Below are 4,842 nucleotides of genomic sequence, written 5' to 3' on the forward strand. Positions count from 1 at the left end.
AAAGAGGGAGACTAGACGGACAACAAAGAATGAGGCAAAGACAAAGGAAAAAAACAAAGACGCCTTCTCATTATCCAAACACACTATTTAAACAAATTCCCAAATTGGGTTTATGGTACGGTTTGGCTCCGAAAAACTCCTCTCCTTCCCCAACAAAAGGGCTCTCTTGAGCAATTATTGCAACAAATGGAGTACACAATTAGAATTATATTACCGGAGAAGAACCTTTACATATTATCAAGAACAACTTCCCGAGTCAAAATCGGGATACATGATTCGAACTCTCAAGTAATAAATAGGAGATACGTTTTTGCTCAATCTTACGCTTTAGCACCATCCAAAATTTTTGAGTAGCATTGCAACGGTCATTGGGCCCACACCTCACAGGCTGGAGTCACCCATCCAAAGAACTTTGCAAGCTTGTTCAAAGTCCACATCACCCTACGAGCCTATAGCCCGACTTTCTACTTGGGTCATCAATGAAGATTTGTACCAACATCAATAACTGCCGCACAGGTTTGATCCAAATCACCTTTAATCATATTTGCCCGTCTCCGCCGCGGCTATGATGATGTCCGCTTCCGCGAATAATGCTTTCGTAATCGATTAATGCGTGAGTGAACTTCGCGATATGATGGCATCTGCTTTGAGAAGAAGCAACGCCAGCTGGTAGTCCAACTATATTACGCCGACCAACTACCACTGCCTTTTTTTTGCTCTTTACACTTATGCCAATCCTGCGTGATAGAAGTTCAAGGCAACCCTTTGGTGTACACGGGCTGAAATAATGGATCTCGCCTTTCATACCAAGTTTGCCAATGTTCAGAGGATGAAAACCATCTACATCCTTTTCAATGCGATTTCATTTAAGGCGTTTTCTTCATTGATATGTCTTTGGAAAGAGGAAGTTGAACCCGATATTCCATGGATGTCGGGATGAAGCGTTTAACTCACGGACCTTTTGGATCAATTAAACCCGGGTACTTTCTGGGGCAGATTGATATCATAAGATTTAATTCCAACTTCAAAGACATGCCTTTCTCTTCATATTCACATAGCTTTGAGAATCTTTCCTACTTCCCACAATAATAACAAATAGCCCAGGGGACCTTTCCATGTTTAGTGGAGAGTTGTTGAACCACGAGCTATTTCCGAGCGTATAGTATGAGCTATTGCTTTACCATCTATGATGCGTGGCTTTCTTGCTCTTCTTAAGAAGACGCCATTATTAAATGAGATGGATAATGATGAAAGGTACCCATAGTTGATCAATAAGATGTAGACTTCTGCTATTGATCACAAGCTAAAAAAGCTTTGCAAGATGTTTTGCAGTTCTAGTCCACCAATAGTGCATCTAGGGCTGATCATAACTATTAAAAGGTCCGCTATCTTTGCATTTTCAAAGATACACACTTTCAATTTTAAAATTTGTTTGAACAGATAGCTCCTTTTCATGTTATCGATCCAATTATTAAGGCTGAAATGGAGGGGAGAGTGCTTGCTTTCGAAGTGTGGGTGTTGGATAGAAAGGCTTAAGCATTATGCGTTCTTGACCCTCCTTCTAGCTCACATTTCCGTTTCATCGATCAACCGTCTCTGCTGGTTTAGGATCAATCGCGATCGAGTGTCCGTGCTTCATAGCTTCTTACTTTTGGTTCATGCTGTAGTCACATGCACAAATAAATATCAACACTCATTGCCTAACTAAAATTCATGGGTTGGAGGTCCTGATTGCCTAACTAAAAAAATAAATACTTGGAAAGTACTTCTAAAAAGAAAAGGATTATGAAGCCGATGCGACAATGGTTTAACATCACCTCACATCGACTACATAATTTCTAATTCATAGTGATTGCAAAAAACAAAAATTGACCCAAGATGAAACAATCAATATAACGTTGATGCACTATGGCTTAAAGACGCCAATAACAAATCCATAATCTATAAGAGGACGACCTAAAAGTGAGGTCAAGCTTCTAGTTTTGCAGGTTGCTTTTCTTGTATTTATGAGGCTTTTGGTTTTATTTAAAATGAATTAAAAGATCACCCAAGATGTACTTATTCTTCCTCGGGTTAGCGAAGATTACCCCCACTAGATGTTTTGTTTGGTACACTTTGTTGGTGCAATATCTTGGTATGTATAGAGCTACTCCCTAAATTATTGTATGATTCAATAATAAGATTTTGGAGGAGTTCGAGGATAAGGACATATATGTTATGCTCATGGATTCCGCCCATGAGTTGTTGGAAGTTTGAAGTCAAATGTTGATGGTTTTGTGAATGGGGTAGGGGAATGGCCATGGGGAATCATCGAGACAATGAGGGTAGAGTTGTTTCAAATTTTATCGATGCGAGTGCATGCATGCGAACTTCGATCTATCTTGTTCCGGGAATTGAAAGCTATTGAGCTTGGGCTACTAACTTGTCTAGCTATAGACTTGAGAAGGGGCGTGTTGAATTCAGGTTCATTCAAAGCCGCGGCGGTCTATCAACAAGATTGAAAAGCCACCTTGGTATGTATTGTAAAATTTGGTAGCGGCTATAGTTCGGATGTCCGGCACTTCAACTCCATTTCCTTTTCTAATGTGTTTAGAGAAGCAAATAAGGCTGCCATATGTTTTCGATCTTTAAGCCAACTTCGAGGAGGAGTTTACGCATCACGAAATCTGCTATGGAGCGGCGAAGAAGCAAGCCCGTTCCTCAATCGAAACTCAAATCACCAAGCAAAAGGTAGGAATTGGGCACGGGAGAATGAAACTTTTACAATCTGGATGTACTTCCATTTGTCAAAATGAGAGTTTCAGGCACCTTGTGGGGAATCATTCGATGTGGAACCATGTTATCCACGGCCGGTCCTTTTCCTCTGCTTTTTGTCGAATGAAGCCTTTTTTCTCTGTTTTCCTTTTATTAATATTTGAATTCTTCATAGTAAAATGACCGATGAGGTGTACACGGCGCGGGAAGGCACCTACTACAACTCAGCCGGGAACCCAATCTATTATCTCCGTTCAGCTTTATTCCGTCTAATCCCTTGGCGGCGGCTTTGCTCCGAGAACCGACCTCCCCGTGGCATCGCTTTTCTTTGCCTCTTACCGCCGGACATAGCGGTTTCTACATCCGAAACTGCCACGGCGGCAGCGAATGGTACCCGCCTAGTTCTCATTGGAAAGGAATCACCGAATATTCTTCTCCGCTCTCCTCACCGACGGTTTGACCGCGGTCATACCTGATTGGCTCCAAATCTATAGTTGCTAGGTCGATCCATCAAAGATGGAAAACGATGGCATCCCGAACCCCCGACCGCCCGCCGGATATCAAAGTTCTAAGAGAAACCATTCGGTGTTCCATCAATCTAGTTCTTGATCTCCATTACTCATGGTAGTTGAAGCTAATCAACATTTAGCAAATGAGGGATTACAAGGCAGCATCTTCCAACCCGGTATTAGAGTTTAGGAGCTCAAAGTTGGTGATATGAAGATGTTGTCATGGATGAGTTGGTAACACTTGGGAGATCGCCAAGCCTTCTCTGCAACTTTAGACCTATAACACCACACCTCAAATGCCTCGGTCAAAGTCGGGATACCTAATGTATGCGATTCCTCAACCAATCGGTCAAGATCTCCGCTTGATCTCGATGGTAACGCTAAGGCGGCATTGAGACAAATGCTGATTCCAAACTTTGCCATAGCTCTCCATCCATCTTGAATGGCGGAGAATCGTCATCATTGATTGTAGTAGAATCAACTAAAGGTTTCATCATTCTTACAAATGGAAGCCAAACCTTTACCATGTGAAGCCTTTTAACGGTTGGGAGTATCCACGGTACCATATCAATTGCCTCCAAAACCTTAGTCGCAACTTCAATGACCTTCACCATCGTCTCAAGCATGTCGGCATCCGGAGTTTGAACCTCAACGGCCTTCCAATGTTTTCTCGATGCTTCCACCCAACTTATTACAAATTCTCTCAATGTTTCCAATTTAGTTAAAATTTGGCATGCCCAAGCTAAATCAAGAAGAAGGGCGGACTCCAGTTCCGGTAACTTATCAGTGTCCAAAACCGGGCCCGAGACTCAGATTTAAACGACTCCATGAGGCCATAGAATCTGTTTAGTAAACTTCTCGAGCATTCCCTCATTTCACTTTTTATCTCGATGGTTGGGCCGCAACAAGTGGGGCATCATCATCTTCGTAAGCATATACTCAAGTTGCTCTTGGCGGAGGATTCGGATCATTCATGGAAGGAGAGCGAAGATGTGGCAAAAGCGGATAGTGACATAAAAAATTCTGTGATGGGCGTAGGATTAACCGGTTGGAGACGGGCAAGGATTGGTTCAACAGGCTCCTAGGCGGGTGTAATTTTAAGAATCTCCTCCTCCTCGGCCTCCTCCCGAGGGATCCTCTAAGTACTCAACACACTTACCATAATGTCCTCCACAACCAAGTTCGGCCGACCACTTGAAGGGTACCAATGGCATTTCTAACACCATGGCATGTGTTGGGCCTGAGAGCCATCGAAAACAAAGATATAGGAGGCGTAGCAATGAAACATGGTGGTCAAACCGAGATTCTTGGCGATTACACCCGACCTTGATCTTGGGAGTCCAAGATCTTGCGTGGGCCAATTCTCGGACGTATCGACCAAAAAGTACTTGGTCTTTTTACGAGAACATGGGAGTGACAATACAACCATTCATCCCCGCCCTCTTGTGTTAGGTATCCCTAACAACAACATCACTAGTGGACTTATTCCCCCATGTTGCATTGAGCCCTTGCTTCTTCTCACAGTATTGATCTCCATTCAAGCTCTGAAAACTAATGACAAGGCCCTTTTACACATCTT

The 4,842-nt window shown here is 42.8% G+C and overlaps 1 pseudogene; it reads right to left on the reverse strand.

The window, feature by feature from the left end:
• Positions 1 to 381: 381 nt before the first annotated feature.
• LOC147508667 (bifunctional protein FolD 2 pseudogene) lies at positions 382 to 3,877 on the reverse strand (annotated as a pseudogene).
• Between the last annotated feature and the right edge of the window lie 965 nt (positions 3,878 to 4,842).

This window comes from Coptis chinensis, chromosome 3, assembly GCF_015680905.1.
Source record: "Coptis chinensis isolate HL-2020 chromosome 3, ASM1568090v1, whole genome shotgun sequence".
NCBI classification, from domain to species: domain Eukaryota; kingdom Viridiplantae; phylum Streptophyta; class Magnoliopsida; order Ranunculales; family Ranunculaceae; genus Coptis; species Coptis chinensis.